Below are 27,914 nucleotides of genomic sequence, written 5' to 3' on the forward strand. Positions count from 1 at the left end.
TCAGCTGATCTGTGCAAACCTAGCGACACCAAGCGGATTCCCCTGGAACCAACTGGAGCCGCGCAATTCAAACAGTCGGCGTATTTTTTTGAACAGCCCTCGTATATTCTATTACAGTCTTCGCGTCTTGCGATAGTTATCTTTTGTACTCATCAGGCAAGATTGTGGAAAGTTTAACAATATTTGAAGATACACTAGTATTTTCATAAAATGTATATCGTTTATTCTTACTCTCGAGATTATTTTTCAAATTTAAAGAACAGGCTGTATTTGCGCAATACACGTCATATGTATTAAACTAAAACAAACATAGTTATTAAAGTAAATGTTTTACAGGAAATCCGTTACACCCTTTGTCATAGGGGTATACAACTCTTTGCAAAGTTATAGGCCCGGCATGGCCTAGCGCGTAAGGCGTGCGACTCGTAATCCGAGGGTAGCGGGTTCGCGCCCGCGTCGCGCTAAACATGCTCGCCCTCCCAGCCGTGGGGGGTGTATAATGTGACGGTCAATCCCACTATTCGTTGGTAAAGAGTAGCCCAAGAGTTGGCGGTGGGTGGTGATGACTAGCTGCCTTCCCTCTAGTCTTACACTGCTAAATTATGGACGGCTAGCACAGATAGCCCTCGAGTAGCTTTGTGCGAAATTTCCAAACAAACAAACAAGCAAAGTTATAAATTCGAATTCATTTAAAATAGTGACGGAAAGGCGGCGTCCCATCAAAAGAAAAAAATATGAGGTGAAGGAACGTCTCTCCCACTCTATTACACCACTGATTTTAATATTACTCTCTGCTTATAAATTTATTATTATAAGAACTGCAAAAGTGACCTCTATTTACTGTTCATTACGATTACAGACACACCTATGTTAGAAGTTTATGTATGTTTGATACTGAATATCGATACTAAAATATGAGTTGATATTGTAAGTTTATAAAATGCGACTTTAACGATTGATATACTTAAGTAATACTAACTATGTCTGAGAACAATGTGATGGTATGTATATATTTTTTGTCGTGCATATTTATATGAACATATTTGATTATGATCGTTATGGTTTGGATATAATACTGTTGTTTATGTAAGTCGTTATCAAACTTAAAGACATAAGTAATTAAATGTTGGATTTGATTGATGACAATTATATTTTATACTATTAGTTATTATAGCTATATTAGCCTTTTTGCTGGTATTTGTAATTGGTACATCATTAGTTAAGAAGTAAATACTATACTGATAATAGTATTTGTTTGATGGTTCTTGAAAATAGTATCATGTACTCGGATTCGGAGTGGCGTCAGTCGTAAGTTAGGTTTTACAGTATCAAGTATCTTTAAATATTCAAGTAGTTTAAGTGTAACAGGATTGCTCAATTTCAAATTATACTGAAGTTTATACTTATTTATAGGATATCTACAACTGGTCAAAAAATTATCAATAATTCCTACTAATAGTACTATACAGTATTTTTAATATTAACAATAACAACATAAATACTAAAACTAATATGTATCACTATTAGTGTTAGTTTATTTAATAAATTTGCAATATTTAATAATAAATGAATGCTAATGTGGTAATGTTAATATATAATTGCATCTGACAGGTTTTAGTTGTGTAATTTTTACTTATTACATTAATCATGGTTTACTTAAAGTAATATTCAATCTCTGATGCAGCATTTTCATGGTCTAATGAAACTTGAAAGTTATCTTCCATAATGAGTCCCAGTGACTCGTATGAGATATGAAATTTGTATTTTATCACAGAGTTGTTATGTATATAATATAAATAATATTTTGTGTTTTGATAGTAATAATGCCATCAGCAATTAAACATATGGATAACAAATGGCCATTTGGTTGTTCAAAGCTGTTCTTGCATATCTACCCTTGAGAAAAGTAAATGTAGCTTTATTCTCTGTTTTTCAGAAAATCATTGATACCTGTCATGAACTCTTAATTTGTAAGTCCACACTATTGCCAAAGGCAGTTCATTCCATTAGTCATTTTATTGTTAGAAAAGTAAAATTGCTTTAACTGGAATTTAACTTCTTTTTTCTTTTTTTTTATACCAAATCGTGTGCTCATGTTGTTTGATCTTATTGTCTTTAAATCAGAGCATGAAGAAGTCATAAGCCTTTATTTTGTTGATCTTTTGGATAATGTTGTGAAAGTCTGAAAGATCATTTGTTGTCCTTTTTTCAAGAGAAAATTAGTTTTGAGATCTTAATGCATCTGTATAAGGCAATCCTTCCATTACAGGAATCACCTTGCAACAGCCTTTCTTTGAACCTATTCCAATAAATGAGAATATTTTTTAATGTAAGGAAGTCAGAACTGTACACAATATTCTGGGCATTATTTTTATGACAAGTAAAAGAGCACTACATATCCTCCAGTTTGTCTAGATCCTTTTCTTCTATTGAATGAGTTATTTATATTAAATATTTTATCCAAATTATGATTGCCAAATGCAATTCCTACTATTTATTACAATTAAGTCATTCATCAAATTTCAAACTTACCATTTGCAACAAGTTATTCTGTAATACTTCAACATCCTCAATACAGGTAGAAATACCCAAGAGTTTAGTATCTTCAGATTTTACTAAAATACTCATTATTTTTTTGTCTTTAACAGTGGTTTTAATATAAATAAAAGGCCCCTTATACATTCCACTAGTAGTTGTAACAAGGATCCAGTTTGACTGGGCTCAATTTGTTAGAACCTTTTGCTTTCCAACCATCTTATAATCCATTTAACTAGCTTTTCTCCAAAGTCTAGCAGAATGATTTTCTTAGCTGATCTCTTTTGTGTGGTACTTTATGAAAAGCATTTTGAAAAATTTAGATATACCAATTTCACAATATTTCCATTCTCCAGGTCGTAAATATCATTTTTTGTGAAAAGCTTTGAGATCAGGCAGTGCTTCTTTTGGTAAAATCATGTTGTTTTTCATTATTAATGTTTATATTTTAGTAAATGATTTTATAGTCTTAACACTCTAGAAAGGTTCTCACTAAAGAAATACATGTAAGACTGGCCTGCAATACTTAGGATAAGTTTTACTATCCCATTGAAATGAAAGAGGCTTTCTCATGTAACCTTTGACCTCCTCTAAACAATTAGAGAAAGTATCAGTACTTCTACTTACCACCAAGAGCTCAGTATCTATATGATTCAGTTCCAATACTTTATTAATATAATATTCAAATAAAAAATATTGTCAATATCTTCAGTTGTTATAAAAATGGAAGAGAAGAAAAGATATGAAACGTGACCAGTTTAATATTCCACTTTAACCATGTACCTGCAACATACTTGTAAAAAAAACCTTGTGCTTGCTTTGAACTAAAACAGCCAGCAGTTTCCATATACCTTTTTGGCATTCTTAATATATTTTTAGTCAAGTGTATAGTTTTTTAGCTATGACATAGCAATGCATAGAACAATTCGTGACGGTGAGAAAATCCACTTGTAGAGAAAATTATATATTTAAAAACGACTGGTAGGGGCCATCATCAAGTTTACAAAAAAAGAAAGGGTTATTGTCCAGTAACTGACCATGTGTTTGAAGGCAGTTGTGTAACTGAGTGTAGGAATGTAGAGGGCATGCCTAGATGTTTGATTATATTTATTAATATAGGTATAAAGGTGTTCCTTTGTATTGGTTTATTTTGGGCTTGGGTTGTACAAGTAAGGTTTCTTTAATTTTGCATTTGTTTGTTTGTTTCTTTATTTAGTATTTGGGTGTTTTCTATGGTTATGTTGTGTTTATTTGACTTGAAGTGTTCGAAAACTTATGTAGGTTACTTTTGTGTTCTTTAAATCTGGTTTCCATTTTTCAACTTGTTTCTTCAATATAGAAATCGTGGCAGTTATCACATTGTATTTTATAAATAATGTTGGTGTTGTGTTTGCCAGTGTAGTTTTTACATAGTATGGACTTTAGTTTTGTACCTGGTTTTTCTTCGCTCCTCTATTAGTGCTTTCTCTACCTATACCAGCCGTTTTTAACTATATAATACATAGAATAACAGAATTCTTTTATGTTTTTTAAGTACAAATTTTCAGCTCATAGCTCCTTCATTTCTTGACTGATTTGAAATCTAATTACAGTTGTGGACTAAGGAGGTCAAACCATTTCAATTGATGTATCTAATCATGCCTAAGATCTCAGGTTAATTTACTCTAATATCTTCTAAAAGAATTTCAGTTTGAGGGCAAACTAGTAGATATGCTGATGAGTCATAAAACTGAATTGGGTATATGTGCACAAAAATACAGCTAATAAAAAGGAAACAAGGAAATCCTCAATAGCTACAGTACTTGAATTCTTTTAAGTAGGATTGGAGTAAATTAATCCATCAGACATTTTCTAGCCATGGCAAAGTGGCTCATAGAATGACCATGTTTTTTTTATTGAAGTATAAACATATAGCTCATAGCTCTGTTTACCAATTTGAGATCTAATTACAGTTTTGTACTCAGAAGTCAAACCCTTTTGAGGTCTTGTAGATTATACATCTCAGAATGGCTGGTATGGGCATCACTTTTACTGATAAGGAGAGAACAACCTTTTGACCTAAACTCTTTATATAGGCTTAGTATAATTTATAAGAGTTCATATGCACATTTGCACACATTTAGTATATATACTATAACTTGTGATGCAGTGTGTGTACCATCACAGAATTTGGTAGACTTTTAGTAAATATTGCAAGTTTTCTGTGGACAAACAAATCAGATTTTTTATGAAATATTTTTACTAAACATTTGTGAAAGCAATCTGTTTTGCTACCAGTCTAAGTGCAAAGTGATTTTCATGTTATGATTAAAAAAACACTTTTTCATCCTCAAAATCTGAAATATTATTTATGTAATCTCTAAAACCTCCTAAGTACATTTCAAACATTTGTCTTCAGTAATACTTTATATTTTGTCTGTTATATTCTCTATCCTAACTATGTGGGAACTGTCAATTTAACCATCAGGAAAAGAAAACAATTGGAAATGAATGTAAATTATACTTTTTGTTCCAGAATGTGTACAGATTATAACACAAAAATAAAAATGTTTGGTCTAAATAACTTAAGTTTTATAACATTATGTATTTTATATATTTATCATTTTTATTATATTGAACTTCCAGTAATGCCTGGCTAGCACAACTTTCATCATAGGAGTGCACATGCACTCATGTTACAGTATCCAATAATACAGAACTGACCTTTACTCTTTACAGAGTGTATCAGTATTGTCTGTGTTTCAGTGGAGTAGTAATATTTTGTAATATAGTCACATTTCAATTATTATACATTATATATGTATACAGATTACTTCAATTTAGAAATAAGTTTTTAAACTTATTTTTCTTAATGTAGAACATTAAATAAAGTAGTAAAGCAAACAATTCTCTTCTAGCTCTGACTTTTGAACTCAGTTGCTGTTTGATGTAGGTTTGCTGAGCCTTTTAAAATTTTGCTTGTGAAAGATATGAAAGAAAATATTTGTTTAGGCTTCATATATAGTTGAATAACCAAAAGATCATAAATTACTATATCAATACCATAAAATTCCACTTAGTTATTAAAATTAAAATAATATGAACTTTTGAGCAAACTAAATACATGATCTACTTCCATAATCTTGGTTCAGAAGAATGAGGATGCCTTCTAACAGCTTAAAATGGATAAGAAAACCACTGGGAGATATATTAAACTGTTGATTGGTTATCCACATGTCATAATGAAGTAATTGTATATAAGGGACTGTTTCAAAAAATGGAAAGAGGTAAACAGGGCTACTGTTTTATTCAGTACATAAGCCATATTTCTACAAGACAAAAATACACGAGATACTTATTTTATATTCTAGCTTGTCAATATTGGTAATTTAAGTTCCTTGTTCATACAAAACTATAGACTTAGTAATTTGACATCACAAAAATTAATTTGAAATAGTGATATATTCACCATAACACATGGCTTGCAAAAATTGATATTTAGATATGTTCTTTTAATATTTATTTTTAAATTAACAAATGAATTGATACATAATATTCATAAAATAGTAGTCTAATAAAATTTTGAATGCTATGAAGTGGTCTTTGACCTGTGACCCACTGCAATATGATTAATACCATTCTCATAGTTGAGTTCAGGCAGTAACATGACCCCATAATGTCAGGTTTAGTTTTTGTACTTCTTGCTCTTATAGTGGTTTGAAGAGTTTGTCTTTGGTGGAATGCCTACACTATTTCCTCCATATTTTCAATGTGGGATTCTAACTTTTTGTGAGAGAAGAAAAAAAAGCGTATTGAAAGTTAATATTTTTAGACATTGAAAATGTATTTCCATTAGGTACTTATACCTTTCCTCCTGACTACCACTGCTATTCATCTTAGATCCTGTCAATTCTTGAAAATGAAGGTTGAGTGGGAAAATCATAGGGAGGTAGTTATACCAAAATAGTGGAGGGTGGTCAGATGCTTATATACATGTTCAAAAACTGTGTAAAATTTGTGGGGTATATAGACTTATGCACTGAACATTGAAATGTTTTAATAGCACTTAAAGTGCAGAATGTATTTCAAGATAGCTTTGTGTGAGGAAATGTTTTCAGCATAAGAAAATGTTATACAGTAGTTGCCTTCTTCTAAACCTCTCCAATAAATCAATTTCCATTTGGTTTTTAAGGCCATTCTTGCTCCCTCACCCTTGAGAAGAAAAAGAGAGGAGTATAAACTTAAATCTGTTCTATATTTTTCAAGAAGTTGTCAATTTCCCTTATAAACTGTTATAACATGTTGGACTTAATTACTGCCAATAGTAACTCATTCCATAAGTAAATCATTCTGTTAGAAAAAAACAAAGTCTTAATTGAAATTTAGCTCATCTTTTTTTCAAATATTAAATTACCATTCCCTTTTTTCTCACCTGTTTCTCCTCTATCTCATCTATCTGTGTTCTTTCCATGGCTCTTCAATCAGAACTCATCTGGCTTTAATATTGCTGGTTACTGGGTGGCTCATTCTACTACTTTATTGTTTTCCCAGGATATCAGAACTTTTCTTCCCCAAACATAACTATTCTTTTAACCTACCTGCTTAGGTTCATAGTATTCTTCTCCATGCACTTACCATACCTTCCCTGAGCCTTTGGTTTCCTGGTTTTTATACCATACACCCCTTAAAACGTATCCTTTATCTGCCTGGCTGTGGTTATTGGTGTTCTTATCTGTATGCCATCGATTCCTCTTGCATTCTGTTTTAGTATTCTTATATTCATGTTTGTTTGAATTGAGATTTTTCCCCTTAAATATCTGAGATGCATGAGCGATAGTTGACTTCTATCTCTCTTCGTTCCGTTTTCAACTTTATTACTCTTAGAATCCTAATTAGTGCTTCTGTTCTGTTTGTTTGACCCATAGCTCTTCCTCCCATGGTAACTGATCCTGTCTTTTTATTCTGTGGAGGTCTTCAACCATTCATGTTATTTATCCTGTTACTCTCACTAGATTTGCCCTCCACTTCATTCATTTAGTGTATTCTTCATTGAATGGAGAAGCATGCTGATGTTTACAGCGGTCCTCTCAACAAATTTATTACCCAATTGTTTAATTGGCTGCTAAATCCTAATCTGTTGGAGAAGACTGCTTATGCTAGCATGTGGATAACCTTTCTACTTTTTTACAGATTATGCCACAATATAAAATCACCAATTGTCAATTATTGTAGCACACAGACAGCTCAGTTCCAGTTATATACAGTAAGATTAATGATGTCATTACATAGTAGTATTGACAGTTTAACCTTAAAAATTTTAACTATAGAGAACATATTTTGAAGCTTCATTAAATTTGAAATGGTTGAAGATATCAATAAATGTGCCATGCATAAGAAAATTTGCAATCTCTTTTTCATCATTTATGAGAATAAGTGGAAAATAAAAATGGGGACTGACCTTGCAGCTAGTATATAACATATATGACCATTGTGAGAGAGAAACAAATTATTGAGGTTCATTTCCTAAATTCGTCATTCATGTGAGCCATAAATTTATAGAATTTTGCTATCACTCTACACATTTTGGACTAAACCAAATAAAATGTTTCAACCAAAGGTCAGATAAAGTGACAAGTTTGAAAGTTTTGGTTCATAATCTGGCATGATTCTAAGGCTTCCATGTTATATCATATAGGCTATATTCACATGGTGTATTCTGAGGTGTGTCAGCATAAACTCAGAGTGCACATGGGATGAGTATTCATTATTCACAGAACATCTCTGTGGTAACTTCAACTTGCACACAAATTGTGTTACAAGGTTAGCTGTATAGTATATTGTATGTGGATGTTTTTGTGCAAAGAATGAAGTCATGCCTCAAATCAACTTTTTCTAAAATAAATTGTATGTTTTTCCACTTTTGCAAGATACAATAATAATAAGAGTTTAGTGTTTTTCTCTTGATGTAACTTGAGAAATAACTAGTTCTGTAAGACATTGTATAAAGAGCAGAAAAATATGTTTAACCCTAAGAAATGGTGAACTTAGCATAAAACTTCAAGTCTGATATTAGTTGGGAGGGGAGCTGCATAGTATTGTTCCATTGTTCCAAAAGCTTTGTGGAAAAAGCCCTTGTAGATCTTTGGAAAGCACATAGTATGTATTAGCTTTGTACATAGGATCCTAATGTAGGGTCCATAAAGAAATGGGTGTACTTCATGATGTGTGGAGCATTCTTTAACCTTCCTTCCTTCTGTGTGTCAACTTTTGTAAAAAGATGAGAAAATACATTGTTTTAACTGATGATATTGTATGGTGAATAATGTTTCATGTTTTGTGTCAAAGGAAAAAGTACAGTCATGATTATAAGCTTGCTTACAAATTGGAAGATTGTTGGTTGTCATGAATAGAATACTATGAGTGGTGTTACTTTTAATTTCTCAGCAACTGTGATTGGGAAATTTTACAAATTTTTATTGTCCAGTTATGCAATAATTGGCCTGATTTCTGAAGCCAAATTGATTACACAGGTCAACAAATTTTTTCGAAATCTCAGTTGCATAAGATTTTTTTACTTATTCTTACCCTTTGTGACCTGCTAAATTCAAATATGAAAACGGTTCAGCTCTACATGCTCTAGTTTTAATGCAATTTTAAGTTTTTCATTCTAGCCGTTTGTGGTCAAATTAACACGTTTCCTGCGATGCCTATATTGGCAAACCGGCAACTGCTGCGATGCTCTTGTACATCTGTCAGCTTCAGTGCTGCATGAGCTATGATAACGTGAGGTTGTCGTTACACTTGTCTCTTGCCTGCAACTTAGTTAAAGGTAAGACAATAGTGGGACACCGTGGGTCCCATCGCAGGAAACGTGTTAATTACTTACACGCTTTATGTTATCAACAGAGATATTAAAATTGTTTAGATTTTGTTTCAGATCTGATCATGGCTACAAGGAGACGTCAATGTGAGAACAAGCGGACGCTTTCTGTTATATTTGTGGATGCTTCACGCTTATTCGTCAAAGTAATATAACATCATTTCTGAGGCGTGCTTATAAAGCGTACTTTGGACTTGCTCTTGGTGACCAAGACAAGAAATGGGCCCCACATATTGTGTGTCATAACTGCGAGGAAATGCTGCGTGACTGGACAAAAGGAAACGTAAGGGTTTACCTTTGAATTCCATGACCTGGCGAGAACCGATGGACCACACAACTGACTGCTATTTTTGTCTGGTCAATACAAAGGGCATTGGCAAGAAAAACAGACACAAAATCTCATATCCTAGTATCCCCTCAGCAATCCGACCTACTCTGCACTCTGATGAGCTCCCAATCCCAGTTTTAAAGGATTTCTTCCATCTGAAGATGTGGGTAGTGACCAAGAGCAAGAGACTGCTGATGAAACTCAAGAAATACTTTCAGAATCTGGCGATCCTTCTTATGAGACCCCACAGTCATTAACTCCTCAACAGTTTAGCCAGCCAGAGTTGAATGACCTTGTGCGTGATTTGGGTCTCTCCAAAATGCAGCTGAAGTGTTAGCTTCCAGGATGCAAGAAAAGAATCAGCTGAGCCATACAACTAAAGTGTCATACTTCCAAATCGGGAGCAGGCTTTTGTGCCATATTTTACAGAGGAGAATATGTTTGTTTATTGTCATAATATCTCAGGTCTTCTCAGGAATTAGGGATGCCAGTATACCATCCAAATGACTGGCGATTATTTCTAGATTGTTCTAAGCAAAGTTTGAAGTGCGTTCTACTTCATAATGACAATGTCTATGCAGCTGTTCCAATTGGACACTCTGTGTATTTACTGAGAGGAATATAATGTCATTAAGACTGTGACTGACCTACTAAAATACCACGAGCACAACTGGACAATTTGTGTGGACCTCAAAATGGTTACTTTCCTCCTAGGTCAACAAAGAGGATTTACAAAGTACCCCTGCTATCTTTGCATGTGGGACAGCCGAGCTCGAGAAAGCACTGGAACCAGAAGGAGTGGCCCATACGTGAGACTCTGAAGGCAGGTATGCCAAATATTGTCAACGATCCAATTGTCTGTCATTTGAGGAAAAGATCATATTTCCTCCTCTCCATATCATGCTGGGCTTGATGAAACAGTTTGTGTAAAATATTTTCTCAACCCAAACGAGCCTTTTTTTGCATATAAAGTTTATGAAGGCGTTGAATACTGACGGTGAATGCTTCCAACACATATTTTCTGTGCTCCCTGGTTTGTCCTTCGAGAAGATCAAGACAGGTGTTTTGATGGACCACAGATTCGTGCACTTGTCGTGATCAAGAATTTGCCAGAAAGATGAACGACAAGGAAAGGACTGCATGGCTTTCATTTGTGGCGGTGATGGCAAACTTTCTCGGTAATAAAAAAGCTGACAACTATGAAACCCTTGTAACGAATATGTTGTCAGCTTTTCGCGACCTTGGATGTAACATGAGTGTCAAACTCCATTACCTGTACAGTCATCTTGATAGATTCCCTGAGAACCCAGGAGCTATAAGTGACGAGCAAGGCAAGCGGTTCCATCAGGACCTCAAGACCATGGAAGAGCGTTACCAAGGGAGATGGGACAAACATATGATGGCAGATTACTGCTGGAGCATTAAACGAGAATGCCCTGAGACAGTCCACAAACGCAAGAGCTACAAGCGGAAATTCATGCCTGAGTAGACTGCAATTGAGCTTTCCCTCCTCATAGTAGCAAATGTCTTATCTACTAATCAGTTTTATATAAATAAATTGAATTAATATAAATAACTTGAATACATTTATACTATCTTGCATTTTCTTTTTTATTGCCCAGCTATATTAAAGAGTTTTATAACATATTTTATCACATATTTTTCATGATAGACTACGACGTCAATGTGATGATGACGAAATTTTGAGATTTTCAAATACCTTGATTGCAAAAAAAGTAGAGCACTGAGGAAAAAACTAACTTCAGATCTGAAATCAGGGCAAGAAATTATGTAATACCAATTGTTTGATATAAATGCAACAAAAATTTTGTTGACCAGTGTTATCAGTGAAACAATAAACTTCTTTATCTTTGTTGCATGCTTACTTCGTCATCTGACCATTTCTTCCTTGTTGGGCTATGTTGTGCCTTCTCTTGCTTTTTGTCACACATCATAATGACTTTCATTCTAAATGTTTTGTTACACACATGCCACTTTTTGAAGAAGATATCAACACAACTGCTCTCTCTTGAGCTTCCTCTATTTTTTTATTTGACCATTTCACTGTAATTTCACTCTATCTGACAGCACTCAACCTAAATTATGCTGTTAGTCTTAATTAAAGAAGAAAATTTTTTGAAACTTGAGAAACTCATTGAGAAATGAATCAACTGCTATCAACATACTAAACCACTAGATCTGTAACAAATAGAATAGAAACATATCCCATTTCTTAAAAGCATGCATCACAATAGGAATTTGTGACCGGAATATGTGCAATAAATGATGCCAGATTCTCAAAAATACCTCTTTAGAATATGTTGGTATGAAAAAATAATAATAAAAAAACACATGAAGTACAATTTTTATATCAAATAATACACCTGTGAAGAAAGAGTTAAGGTGAGGGTATTATTGGTGTGTATGAACATTTGTTTTACATAATACTGTTATTTGTGTTTAAATAAACCACACACACTATTAATTTGTTTTTTAAAATGCATGTAATAGAATATGTTTGCCATTACTAACCACATTTTGTCACTTTGGAATATTTTCTAAACAAATACTCATGTCTGATTTTTAAAACTTTCAGATACGTTATTTTTAGCTTGTTGTTTACTACGTACTAAAGAAAAGAGTATGAAGAAATCTGGAAAAGTGTGCTTCCTAGTAGTTTGTCATATTCTTAAATTGTTTTTAAGTTCATTTCTCTTTGATAAGCATAGTAATTTTAAATTACTATTTTTTTTGCAGCTACGTGCTTTATATGACTTTGAAGCACAACCAGGGACTGGTGAACTTAGCATTTGGACCAATGATATACTAACTCTTACAAGACAGGTGAGGGTATTGTAGATGTTTGAAAATTTCTGAAATTAAGGCTGTTTTAAAAATATTTTGAAATAAAAGTGAAGATTGATTGCAATTAATTGCATCTAAAAATCATTTTTCTATTTATTTATCCCACTTGTAAAATAAATCAAATCCTTTTGCAAAGCATCATCTTCTACACAACTTTTAATATCTTTAGCAAACTTATTTTTTTTACTATTCCTTTATGTCATCAGTATAAATAAAGGAGAACAAAGGTCCTAACATTGGTAATGGGGTACTCTATCTTATTTTAATTCAGCTTGAATTAGTTCTATTTATAACAAACATCTCCTTTCTTTCCATTCAATTGCCTTTCTATCTAATGCACCAACTTCTCTCCATATCTGTAGAGAGAAATATTTTAACAAGCCTTTTTTGTGGCATCTTTCATATAAATCAAGGCTGGTGAGTTGGTCCATTAACAGCTCCTTTTTTGACTGTTCAGAAACTAGTCAAGTAATTCTATCCCATATTGAGTACCACATATACCCGTGTTATATCCAAGGTTTTTTGGTTAATGTTTTGTGTCGAAAGAAAAAGGAAGTACAGAGTTGGGATTATAAGCATACTTGTAAATTGGAAGATCGTTGTTGTGAATAAAATGGTGTGGGTGGTATTATTTTTAATTTCTCAGCACTGTTTTTATGGTATTCAGAAATTTGACATATACTACCAATTCTGATTGTCACCCAATGGCCTGATTCCCATTGCTAAACTGATTATTGGTAAAACTCTAAACCTTTTGCACCTTTGTTACATACTATCTTCATCACCTGGCCATTTTTTCCTTGTTGGACTATGTTATGCCTCCTCTTGCTCTTTTCATACCATACTGTCTCTGAATGAGTTTATCATTTTTCAAAACTTGGTACTTGAGAATTTAACTAAATATTAATTACTGATTTACACAGAAGATATGTATATCTGTCTTACAATTGCAGTATAAACTGTATTCGTGCATGTTAATGTTATGTGACAAAAGCTTCAACAAGATCACTAAGTAACTTATTAACTGTAATGTGTTAAGACCCAAAGTTCCATTTCTACCTGCAGGTAAGTCTTGAAATATCACCCCTACTAATGAACTGAAAAACAGCAAAAGTGTTAGTCTAAATAACAAGAAGAGTGTACTTAGTGTGTGGTAACCTAATATTTTTATTTGTGTGGTATGCTCCTAACTCGCTGAAGCATTTATAGGTGAGTTATGTTATACTATGAAGTTTTACTTTGTGTAGCCAACAGTTAGGATTTTTTTAGTACAAGTTAGCGACTGGTAATATTTTTGATGCACAATGTCAAAATGGCTTTATTGTTTTTAGAAGGCTGTAGATGAACTATAAATGGTTCTTTATTTTCTTATAATTTACATTATTTATATTAATTAAAGTTTATTGGCTATTTGATCAATATTTTTTTTTTGTTTAACTGGTCAAATGCCCTACATATGTATGTAAACACAAACTGATCTCTTCTTTTCTCTATTTAAGTTGCACCTTCTCAGTATAGAGATCTTATTTAGTTTTATGGCTATTTCGTATAGTAACTTCAATGGCTTTCAACAAATTACATCTTTTTTAAAAAATGACCTCTGTTTGCCCCTGAAGAAGAAAGGTCCACCTTTCAAAAGAGCTCACATTATAGGGTTTTTATTTCATTTCTTTGTCATACTTAAATCTCAGTGTGGCCAAAATAATAAGTTTACAAAGGCATGTGTTGAAGTTGATAATTTTGGGTGTTAGTTTACTCCAAACACAAGTGTGGAATTTTCATATAATTGAGAAAATGCTAAAAAAATCTACTCGTTTTTCTCACAAATCTATACGCCTTTAGCATTTAAGTTATTTATGTGTATTTTTCTTGTATAGTATGGTTCTAAACATTTAATATAATTCATTTTACAGCAAAGCATGTAGAATATCTGAGACACGAATTATGTATATATATAAAGGAATCATGATTGACATTAATTTTATCATAAACTAAAATATCGTTTAATGTGTATAAAAACTTAAATTAGTTTTGAATTGGCACCAAATTGTCATCCCAGAGCACTTCTAACTGACTAGTATTGTTGGCTGGTTGTGTTTTTACCTAAATAAGTTATAATTAGAGTTTAAATTGTATTTAGGTATTACAATTACATTTTAGTTATTATGTGGTAGTTATGATTTAAAATGTGTAATTAAAAGGTTTAAAATTTTTAAACTGTACATTATATCTGCATCTGTTCTCAAGGTTTGCAATATTAAGAGCTGAATGAAAATTTTGCCAAAGGATTCTACATGTCTCCTAAAGAAATTGTAATATGCTTTGAGGGCACCATCGACTTGTGTCGAGATGAATAATAAGTGGTAAAGGAAAAGAACAGAAAATAAAACACTAAAAGTTAATTATGTGTAAAAAAGAAAAGACCCAAATCACGAATATAAACAAAACAATAGCTTTAAAGATATTCTACAAAAAATATACTTTTTATATTTTTTGTTTTCCTAATTTCCAAATTTTAATCATTTCATTGCATTGTACATTACTGGTAATAGCTAGAGTTAGTGATATTGTAAAGGAACTAAATACAGTATAAGCATTTACCTTTTAAAAGTCTTTTGATATTCATTTAGGAGTGTCTAGAGCTTATCCAAATAAAATTTAACTGTGAGATGGAGAAAAGTATTTTTATACTTAAAATGAAAGTCATCTTACACTGAAACTATTTTAACAGTGAATGCAAATAACTACTATAGATGAATAACATTTTCATTAGAAAGATGTAATTAAAATAATGTCATTATTTGTTTAAAAATATTTATAAGCTTTAACAACACCTTTATAAGGTTTTGCGAAAAACGTAGAGATGACATAAATTTGTTCCATAAATGTTCTCCCTTTGTTGATAATTTCATCTGCTTATATTTAATGGGTTAACATAAAATGAGAAAGCCTTGAACACTGTCTTAATATTCCAACTCAACACTAAGTTCCTTTTATTGTATTAATGAAATATTTAATTTCAAATAGATATAAAACGCCAACCCATTCTCTAATTTGTTTACCTGTTTTCATTTTTTTTCTGTATTTTTGTTGCCATACGCCATGTTGTGTGTAATTAAAATGTTTGTATTTTTTTACTTTTAATGATTCCTACTGAGCCTAATTAAAATGCAGCTATCAAAACTTTTAATTTCAATATTTCAGTTTATCTTTTATTCGGTTCTCACATTTTCTGGACCAATATTCATTCCAGAGACTAATCACCCTATTAGAAACATAAAGCTATCTTATCTGAATATAATTCCTACTGTGCCAATATTTATATTTGTCTTATCTTGCCATTCTTACTATTAAAAATGATGCATCATCAGTTTCAATTCCACTATCTTAACCGTTTCAGGATTGGCTTGGTATAATATACACAAGCTCATCTAATATTTTTACATATTAAGTATTTGTACTATAACATTGGATATGTCATGTGTATCTTTACAAAACTGTGTAGGCTTTTAGTAAAGATTACAACTATTTCATACACAAAAAATCATATTTTAAATGAAATATTTGTACTAAAGATTTGTTTGTGAAAATGTCGAGTCTGTTCCATTACTAGACTAATTGGAAAGTGATTTCTTATTATTATTACAAAAAAAAGCTATTCTTTGTCCCAAATTCTCGTATTATTTCTGTAATCTTTAAAACATCATAAATACCTTTCATATGTTTCTTTTCAATAAGACTATTTTGTTTATTTTTATACTCTAACTATATGGGGTCTGTCACATAACCAACCTTGTAACCATCATTAAAAGAATTAGGAAATAAATATAAATTATGCTTTAATTATGTTCAAATTTTTTATCTGAATTCAATTTGTTGAAATTTGCATTGTTAATTAAACTTTTAATTTTGTTTTCTTTTACTTTTATTGCAAAATCTTAACCCTTTGATTGCCTTGTGATATAGTTTATAGCATGCAGTGTCTCTTATTATATTTCATGCCAGAAATAAAACTAATTGGTGAAATTATTTGAAATTCAACTAGTTCAATCCTAAAACTGTGTAATTTCAGAAAAGTAAAATGTTTGATTTATTTTTAATGTAGTAATTGCACATTCACTCTGAATAGTTGACTTGCAAGAAGTGTAAAAATACTGTTTTTATCTTAGTTTTCACATTTCTGTAATATATGAAACCTCGTAAATGAATATAAAAAATGTTTTTAAAGTATAGCCAAATACTAAAGACTCCACTCTTGGCAATGGACTGAGCTTGGTTTCTACGTTATAGTACAAAATCTGTATGGTGTTAAAGTTTCTTCTTTAAGTTACTTAAATGGAGGGGAATATGTTATTTGTATTGATTATAAGCATACCATTCAACTTCAAACTGTCACTTAACAACACAGCTTCAATTTTAAGTGTGTGCCAGATCTTAAGAAACAAATAAATGGTTTCCAGAGGGAAGAAAATAATCAGGTGTTTCCATATAGTGATAAAATACACCTATGTGATAGGCTTTGACAATTTAACATAACCTTATGTTAGCTACTCACAGTTGTATGTATAAGAACTCTTTAAAAGTTGAAAATTGTTAGTGGATCACATGACAGCAAAAACTACATTTTTAATTGCTGTTTAAGATGTTTCTTTTTAAAATAAATGAATTAAATGTAGATAATATAAAAACTTAAATTATAACAATAATAATTTAATTAAAATACATTGATAGTAAAGTTGTTTCATTACATTTTGAATGAAATGCAGTGATAATGCAGCAAGGAATTTTATAAATAGCAGTGATGACTGTAAGGTTAAATTTTTATTGTAGATTCTCAGATGATGGTAACTTATACCTAGTCTTCTGTGAGTAATATTGTTCAGGCACAGGCCTTATTTCTGCTATGGCTTCTGGAGGCTAGTGAACTATTAGGAATGTTGCAGCCATTGTTAAATGTGATGTGGATTACCACGTGCTGACTTTCTTGCTTCTGTTCCATCAACTGCAATTCTTTCTTCCCAGTTGGGAATGGTTTTATGGATTTTTCATTTTCTTATATTTTGACTGTGCTCTTTATTATTTCTCTCTTTTGGTTTTTACACCTTACTCCATGACCAAAATTCTTTGGCTTTACTCTTTCTTTTCTCCTTACTTATTATTAGGATTTATACTGATTCCTTTCTCTAATAGCTTATTTCTTGGATGCCTAGTCCCTCATGTTTTAGACGTTTTTCCTGACTTGTAGAATTTTTCTTTCCCTTTCTTGATTTCATGCTCTTAGCATTTGTTTGTCCAATTTGGGGATTAGGCTCATTACCTTTTTATATTTTGCTGTCTGGTCCTTTGTTTTTGGAGTTTATTCTTTTCTCACTACTCACTTGTATTCTCTTTACTAACTCCAGTTTTTCTCTGATGCACTTCATCTTGCTTCAGGTGGATTTTCATAACTATTTCTTCTCCCCTCTTAGTCAGCTTAGCCTGTTTCACACTTGCTCTGTCCCATCTTACTTTTCTTCCCTGCTGTTGGAACTTTGGGTTGGATTACATTTCTCTTTACTTGTTCTTGGGTAAATAACATTTGTTGAGCTCTTTCTTTGTCTGGATATCTTCTATGGTATTTTCTTTATGATCACTTAGATAGACATTATGTAGCGTATGTCCTTATCTTTCCAGTTTTTTATTCTTCCCAACCTTGCACTTTATTCATGTTACTAGTCTAGATCAGTTTACCTTTAATCTTCTCATTCCAAGTTTCAGGCCTTCATATTTTTCTCATCCTTCCTCTATCAAAAGTCTTTTTCTTTGCCCCTTCTGTTCACTGCTGTCAAATAAATTTCTTCTCATGCTGTTGGCCATAATTTCTGCTGACAGTAGTTTTTCATTTCTCTACCTTGTTCTCTGTCCTAACTTCCCATTTCCTTCTTCTATTCCCTCCAATCTCATCTGTGGTCTTTTTCACCCTGTCATGGGTAGCTATGGTTGTTGTGTTGGATACACCTACTTGCACATCAGTTGTGGTCCATTCTTCATATTTATACTAATTTCTATAAATAATTTGTCATTTCATTCCTTGCTCTTGCTTTTGACTTAATGTTAGTCCTTTTTGCATTTGTTGGTATTGTCAAGGCTTTCACTCACTATATTCACAACCCAATACTGTCAATGTTAATTTTATTTTTTGGATGATTGACTTCTTTAGGCTCATTCTTGGATGGTTTCTTCTTCTCGCATCTCTTTTCTTTTGCAGGCTACTGAAATGGGGGGGGGGGGTTATATTGAGATGTAAAACCTTCTCACCCACTCAATTTTTATTAATTCTGGACATTTTTTTATCTTTTGTATCTGTTAGGTTAAGCCTTCACCTGTGAGACATATCAGGTCATCAAGTTTTGTTTTATTATCTTTTTGTACAACTATTTAGCTGTTTCTTTACTTGTACTTCCACTCTGTTATGTTTCTTTGTTCTTCTCCAACTTTCTCTTCCAACATCCACATACTAACTGAGATTTTAATTGGGAATTGCACATTCTTATATGTGCCATGTTTGAGCCACTGGTTTTTTGCATTTGTATCATCTTTCCAATATATTTTGTCCCTGCCTACAATTACCATCTTTCCATTGTCTGTGCCATAAATGCTTCTCACTCCCTCTTTCATAACTTTTATATATAGTTTCTCTCTGCATACCAGTCCTTCCTATGTGAAATTGAAATCACCCAGGAAGGTTGTTGTACTTTATTTTCTATAGCCCTTTCTTTTAGCTCTTACCTATTTGGTTGTTTGGATCTGTATTAGATCCTTTGTTGCATTTGAGCTGTTCAATGCTTCTTATCACAATTCTCTTCCTTTCAGGATCCTCACCATTCTCTGTCCCTATCCTGAAACCCCATTATTTTCAGAGTCCTATCTCCTTCCATTCTTACTGGATGTGTCCATTGAATTCTCTGGTTGATATGTTTGTCTCTAGTTTTAGATGCCTGAAGGTTATTTCACATTTATTTACATCTGATTTATCTTTCCAAAAGATACCATCCACTGACAATATAGCTATTCTTTAACATTGGATTTGCCTGTCTAAGCATTTTCCTTACTTGGTACTATATATAAGCATACCACTTAGATAATGTCTTCACTTTTTCTTGACAGAGGGTTGGTCATGGCTTTCTCTGATTACTGTGTTATATGTACTATTTGTACATATATAAATTTTGAAGTTTCTTCAGGTGTGTGCAATAAATGTTTTATCAACCCTTCCACTACTTCAAGATTGCATTCTGACTAATTTGAGTGTGGAGACAAGTTATCTCAGTATTTACCTTTTTTTTACCTTAAATTGTATATCTGGTAGATACTCATTTTGCACATTCCTATCCATCCTTCCCATTTCTAATATACACTTTTGTTTTTTTCTTGTCAAAGACTGAAGTTATCATGGGTGCAAGTGCAAAGAAGACGTTACGTAGAGATTTCATTGCCCTTCTGTTGGTGGAGGGCATTGTTTTTTATTAATATGATGGCATATTTATGCACCAGCTCAGTTAAATTTTATAAACATAAAATTAGATGGGAATTGCTTCAATGCTAGTACCATGCAAATCTCAAAGGCAGACATACAAGAAAGATAGCTAACTTTTGTGACAGATGAGTACCTATCCGAAAATACATTTTCAGGTAAGAAAAATGTTACCTTTTGATTAGTTTATCTTTGTAATAGTAAATATAGTCATAATTTAAATTATTGTTGGAATAATGAAAATAATATACAGAAATTAGTTATAACTATATGATTATTTTTATGACATTGAGCAATAAATCAATTAAATCTCCCAGCTTTAGTTAACTGTCTGGAAACAACAGAGTGTTTGAAAAAAACTGTTGTTGATTAACAGTTAACATTTTTGTAAATTACCAAAAATTATTCTTGTAGTTTGTGTGGAGGTGCATTAAAACTATGCAGAATGAAAGCTACTAAAATTATGTTTTAGTAAACTGGTAAAGTAGTAAAAATTGAAGGCATAATTTCAAATTATTAGTAATCATATTCTTTAAAAATACTAATTATCTACTATCTTTTTTAAAGATAAGGTCCAATATATGTTTCATATTCTTTAGTCCTTCTTGAACAGTGTTAATTGGCTTAACATGTTGCTCTTTTTACTTATTAACAGAATGTGGGTGAGGGATGGTGGGAAGGAACCAACCAGCAAGGTGAAACTGGCTTGTTTCCAGCAGAATATGTTGAGGTGAGTTATGGTTCAACTTGTCAGTTTTCTTTTTTCACTATTTAAAATTCTAATTTTTTATTTGTTTTGTACATATATAAATTTTGAAGTTTCTTTAAGGAAATGTTTTCTGAGAGTGACTGTTGATTTTCCTCTACACTTTATTAACACTATGTTCATAAGTGAGGATGAAAGTGCATATACCACAACCTTTTACAGAGTGCCATTTAACATGGTAACATGTATTGGATGTTGGTTATAACTTACTCATTTTCATCTGTGTTACTCATTCAGTAAAATATTATAGTGAAGGAAGTATCAGGTGATTTGAACAAGTACACTGAAAAGCTGTAGTTTGTACATTTCAGAGGTTCTAGAGGTTATTCAAATGCAATATTCAAACTATATGATGGACATAAGTATCTTTATTCTTTACTGAAACATCTTGCACTCCACCTTGTCAGAGCCTGGAACACAGTGACATTGTCATTTCACAAACATCTGAACACAAATACATTTATAATATATCTGTTTTTCTGTGTACAACAGACTTATATAGTTTACTAAAAGCTTGCTACATTTTTTTGTAGATACACATAGTAACTTCAGAATTATAGCCAACATTCCTTCTCCAATATGGGATTGGACTCATGGACTGACCTCATGCACATTTGGCTAAGGGAAGATTAAACATGCTGTAGGCTAGTTGAACACAGAAGAGAACTGACGAAATTGAAGCTTACTAATTTTGTTGAAGTGTACTCTCTATTTACACAGAGGCATAGATATGGTTTTCAGCGTCCGGGGACAAAGTCAGTTTTTGTGCCCCCTTGTGACAAAATGTAAGCCATAATTCCTAATTCTAAAACATCAGTAGTTGCCCCACCCCATGTGCTGTGCCCGGGGAGAGATGTACCCCCTACTCACTTTCTCCTATGAAGAGAATTAAAATAGATTAAAGATGTAGATTTAACATCAAAATTCTGGATTAGTTAGTGAGGATAAATTTTTTATCTCCATAGATTCTTAAGGGCTTTGATGTGAAGTATATGATCAATAGGTGGTGGTTAACTAGAGACTCTGCAGGTACAGGCAGGAGTCCAGACACAATTTCATATGGCTAGAAAATGTAATGACATCAATTACAGGCAAAAATTCAAATTTACTACATGGTAAGCTATTTTGCTACTTGATGTCAAATTAGATACCAAACATTTAGTTCTTTAATTTTGGTTTTTGAATTTAATCCTGCTGTTGCAATCATTCATCAGTTTCCTAAACACATTATTAACTGAGGCATACACTGTAATTTCAAATCAACTTTTCATGATTATGCAAGCAACAAAAAGTACAAATTGTCACTCTGTATTTGCTTAATGTTGCACATTCATGCAAGTTGTCAAATCCTGCCAAAATCATTAAAATATTTGGTATTCAGGTTCACAAAAGTCCAGCAAGAAAGTAAAGAGTACCTGCAGTTACTCAGAATGAAGATGACTAAGCAGAGATTAAATCAAACTTAGACACAAAGAAACAAGTGAAGAAATAGTCTTTATTCATAGCAATGTCTTGTGAATTCTTATCTCAATGACTTGTTAATTATTTGCCCTTTCATTTACTTTTGAGGTTCAGAAAGGAGTCTTCTAAATATCTATCAGAACAAAGCAAATTGTAATTTACCACTGAAATTCAGACCCACTGTTAAAACAGCAATGTACAAGAATTTGTCATTTCACCACCTATTTCAGCCAACATTAACAGGGATGAAAAACTCTTAATTTATTATCACTTTGCACAACTTGTACCCTTGCAATGACTATCTTCGCTCCAGAGGTCTCGGACACAAGATCACATTTAGCTGAGTACATATTTAAAAGTTTTTGACATCAGTTTAACAATAACATGATTAATTGCACATTAGAAACTGCATGGAAATTGTGAAAAATTACAAAAATATATTTAGAAAAAGATGCAATCCTGTACGACTAGTTAAGGAAGGGTTTTCTCACTGTTTCATTGATCACATTCCTCCATTTCCTGGTAAGTCGACCTACTTACAATGCTAAAATCAGGGGTTCGATTTCCCTCGGTGGGCTCAGTAGATAGCCCGAAGTGGCTTTGCTGTAAGAAAAACGCATAAACCTTCCATTTCCTTATCTTGGGGTCATCTCAGACACCTGTAGTAATAACTGAATTGAACATTTACAGAATGATAATCATTTCCACAGATAACATACAAGACACCTAAATGAAAATAAACAAGATTATGTATACACAAACTCCAGCCAACAGGTAAAGAAATGATAAAATACAAAATTAAATTGAAATCATAATCCAACTCAAAGAACAATGTAATAGCACAGATAAAACAATAATGAAACAAAGCAGAGACATTTGTAAATTATAAACAATTTAAAAATAAATGCAACTAAATACAAAATTAAATGCATCAAAACTGAAAGTGTTGGCCAGCTACAAACAAAACTGAAAATTAAATTAAACTGTATTTGTATGTGAGAGGAAATACATACATACAAACAATATTCATGCATTAAAATTGCAAAATATAAAATCAGAATTGACCCTAATATAATGATGAAACACAAAATAAGAAAATGCAAATCTGTGTTTACATGTATAGTTACGTGACTGAAAAATATTTAAAACAGTTCCACATAGTTAATTACCACAAAATAAAATATGGCTTTTAACTTTGACTTAAATTCTTTTTTTTTTGGTTTTGATTTGTTTTTCTATAACTATTGCTTATCAATGCTGTTTTATGGTGACTTTCCAGGAATCTTCAACTATTGTTCCATCTGTTTTCCTAAAGGCTTTTGTGTTATGATAATGGTAACATGCTTTGATTCACGTACTGTAACATCCTCATTTCTTTTGTATTTTTTGTAACACAAACTTTTATATATAGTAAACTGTCCCTGTACAGTCTACCTTACAGCAATCACTTTCCCATTGCAGATAAAATATTTCGGTCCCAACAGGTTGCTTGTCTTTACCATTATAAAATATTTCCTTAAGTGACCATTCCCCTATTTCATTGTATGACTATTGAAATCAGTCCTGAGGCCGGTATTAATTTTTTCTTTTTTTTTTTCCATCATAAACATTAACAGGTATGGTTGTTGTTGATTATGATCATTTTCAATATTTGACAACATTCGGTGTGTGTCACTTAAATTACTGTGATAGTATATCTAATTGAATTTCATTGTCTTTTTGGACCATGATTTTTAAAATTTTTGCTATAAAAAGTTTCAAAATACATGGTAACATGAAGCAAATGTTACACTAATTAAGTTACATAAAGCTTGTGCTACTTGTAAGTGGTAGAACCTCTTGACCAATGTATCATTTGTGCATTCAAAGCCTACTAAGGAACAAATAGCATCTGCTCTACTCAGTGTTATCAAACATGGATAAAAGTATGTTGCTCACAAACTTGGTGAAAAGTGCTAACGTGCTAGATGCTTGTGTTTGAATCAGTTCTGCCATTAATGAAATGAAAATCCAGGACAGAATCAAAGTATTCTGTGAAATGTTTCATTGATTTCCTCTCAGTTGACAACAGCAAAGACAAATACTAAAATGTTGCTTTGGCTCAACTGCTATAGCTTGATAAAGACCACCTTACCAATGTCATCACCAACCCCAATGAATATGCCAACCAAGGTGACAACTTTCCCACCATTGAAGAGTTCTGTGATAACATGGAATAAGAACTTCTCAACAAAAGAAGACGACAGTGACCAGTCTTCAGATGCAGAAGTGTGCTGGAAATGTAAAGTACATTGCAGACATGAATGAGTTTGCGCTAAAACCCTAGCACTTGTGAAAATGATGAACAATTTAAGTTATGTAGAAGGTATTGTTCAAAGTGAAATTGTTTACATGATGTCCAGAAAACATTTCAAAATTTTTTTGTGTGTGTGTGTAATGAAATATATATGCACACATAGTCTGTGACTAAAATTTGTAAAATATGTTGATGAAAATAAAGACAATAAAATAGAAAATGTTCAAAACATAAATTATTATTAATAATTTGGGTGTACAATATGCAGATATTTAAATATTTTCTAGTTAATTGATGAACTGGTCAGTCTGTAGTAAGACCCAAAGGTGGCCTTAATAGGGAGAGTCTACTTTGTGTGTATATTTATGAGAGAATTTCAAAATGTTTTATATAACTTCATTGCACTTTCTGATCATAATCTAAAGATCATGATGAACTTTTGTCTGTAGTAAAAGTAAGTTCTTTATGGATGATGTTATATTATTCATAACTAACCTGGAAAGCAATTGTTATAAGTACTGGGAAATAAAAAAAAAAATTGCAAGATTTTATAAGTCTTAAAAGCATGCTACTACATAAATACTCAATGAGGTAGTTAGCTACCTTTAATATTTCACAAATTTTATTCAGTATAGCTGAAACTGGAAAGACTAACTTCAAGTAGCTTGGTTTGTCTCAACTTTCCTGTGCTATACTTGAATAATGTTACAACAAAGAAAACTATGTAATACTTATTTAACTTAGGAGTTGTAGTTTTTAGGATATGAAATTTGTTGTTATGATAATATGTTGTACAAAGTGTTATTTACAGAAAATGGTGGAGGATGGGAGTTAATTGTAATAGAATTTTATGGTGGTTGTTATTTTGCTTAAGGAATTTTTAGAACTTTTAAGGGTGGAGGATTGCAGGTAATGTTTATTAGAAGTGTTTTTGGAGTGGCTTAATTTTTCTACTTTGACTTTAATATACCTCTTTAAGGGTAACTACCTTCCTACAACTGGCTACAGACATTGAAAGGCAATAGGGGTTGAGACATTGTGGCCATAAGCACTCAGCTCCACACTCTTAATTGAATTTTCATGATTGATGAATAGTTTCTCATCTGTGTTTGGATTTTTGTATGATAGATGGGATATCTCCAGTGCTTTGGGGTGAGATTACCACAAGCAATCTCCACCATGATTTTTAGCTTATGGCTGGAAAGTATGATGAATTTATATAAAGGTTTTGAAGTATTTTTAAGTTCATTATTGTTTGATGGTGCCAGTTTTGATTACCCATTGACAATTAATGTAAATGGTACAATAATTTTGAAGCTAATTCTTATATGTATATATAATTTACTACAAGAGTAATTTATGTATATATAACAAGCTTAAAATTTATTAAAGAATATAAGGAGGAGAACTTCCAGAACTCATATTTTGAAACACTATACTAAAATGTTATAAATGTGTGTATTTGTTTTTGTTGTTTTTTTAAATTTGACATTATTTGATCAACAGTGAAATACTTTTCAGGTTATTTCAACCCCACTTTCAGAAGTTCCATGCATTCCTAGTGGTCTTGAAGCTAATGTTGCTACAGATTCTCTGTCATATATGACACACCAGAAGTTAGAACCTGAACCTGTTGATGAGTGGGATGATGAATGGGATGATAATGAGTCAACAATTAGTTCTCAGGTGATTTGAGATTTCACTCAAAACAAAGTTTACATATGTAGAAAATTATACAAAATGTTTATTGATTTTTCATATCGGTTGTAATCATCCATACTGTTACTATGTCTATTTCTTTACTTCTCAAGGGAAGTGTCCAGAATTTACCTTGGTTTTAGTAATTTATGCTCATGAATGGATATTCAATAACTATTGTAGGATGACAGGATAACACTTGTTCACATTAGCTGAACAGTGGATGACATCATACTGAGCCATATTTTTTCTTCAAAATTTGTGATTTACAGAATTGGGAATTTCATTTACATAAAGTACTTCTTGTATCATGTTTTGGAAACTACTGACAATATGATTAGTATAATATTAATAAAAATAGCCTTTGATTCTGCTGAAAAAGGAAAAGCAAAGCCCTGTTTGTATACAATACTGACCTAACATAAACACTTACAAAAAAAAAGTGGGACAAGATAGCCAATGGTATAATGTAAAAACAAATGAATGCCTTTGCCATATAAATCTTTATTGATATTAACTTTCTCACTATGGGTAGGTCAAAGGGTGCATGTCACAATTTTATAAGAAAACATTTTTTTAAAATCCTTAATCTGCCCTTTTATGAGAATTGTGACATCTATTCCCCTAGGTCTTCCTGTCCTCTAATTTATTTACCACCCCTCTAAAGTACAGAGTTAAATACAAATTACTCGTTATAGTATAGATATTACTAAATCAAAGTATAATATTTATAGCCTTCAATTTTATTTGTTTACAAAGTTATAAACTAGAAAATCAGACCCACTTGCAACATCCCCTCTCTCACAAATTGCCAACAGTTCTCTCTGATGCTTTATACTGTTATCATTTATAACCAATAAAAGGCAAGGATTTAATCTGTTGCTTGATGTATAATGCTGTATTTTTTTCAGTACAGAATATTGTCAATTTTGTCTTTGGTTTAAAAGTTTATTTCTTGGTGATCAGAACAAGCAACAAATTGAAATAATTTTAGCTTTTCTTGTCCTAGTTAGAAAGCCAGTTATAATACTTGTAGAACATCATTTGTTTTGTGTATGTGTTATTTTGTGTTTTAGGTGAATTAATTAAGTAAATAAAAAGTATTTATTGTATGAGTACCATCACGATTAAGAAAAAAAGTAGGCTTAAATTTTAATTAGCATCTTAAAGGAAAAGTAAGAGAAAAATTAAGTACTGTATTTCTGGTTTTTCATGTATATTATTTATTTATTGTTATAAAAGGTGAAAATTAAAGACTTGTTAGGTTGGATGAAAAATTATATTTGGTAAGGTAATGAAAAAATTAAATGAAACTTGTTCACAAGGTAGGTTCACAGTCACCTTCTGCTTTGTCTGTCAATGCTGTAATGTGAGTTGTAAGTCTGCTAGGTAATTTAGAGTTGATGTGGTGATTAGTTGTTAGATGTGGTTCAAAGGGGAATAAAATAGTAAAATGAACTATTAACAGGTAAGAAGATTATGAACCTTAACTCTTTCTTAACAGCATGTGGGTAATTTAATTCAATAACATGAGCTGCATGCCTCAGAGTGAGTTACAACATATAATGCTGCAGTTAGTAGTTAGACATGACT

At 32.0% G+C, this 27,914-nt stretch overlaps 1 pseudogene across 1 annotated transcript in view; it reads left to right on the forward strand.

The window, feature by feature from the left end:
* Positions 1-842: 842 nt before the first annotated feature.
* Positions 843-27,914, forward strand: part of LOC143224816 (sorting nexin lst-4-like) — a 76,449-nt pseudogene continuing 49,377 nt past the window's right edge. Inside the window, exons 1-4 of the transcript XR_013013459.1 lie at positions 843-1,001; positions 12,480-12,566; positions 20,756-20,830; positions 26,145-26,309. The product of XR_013013459.1 is annotated as a sorting nexin lst-4-like (transcript). The remainder of the gene's footprint in view (positions 1,002-12,479; positions 12,567-20,755; positions 20,831-26,144; positions 26,310-27,914) is intronic.

The sequence above is a fragment of the Tachypleus tridentatus genome, chromosome 1 (assembly GCF_004210375.1).
Source record: "Tachypleus tridentatus isolate NWPU-2018 chromosome 1, ASM421037v1, whole genome shotgun sequence".
In the NCBI taxonomy this organism is placed as follows: domain Eukaryota; kingdom Metazoa; phylum Arthropoda; class Merostomata; order Xiphosura; family Limulidae; genus Tachypleus; species Tachypleus tridentatus.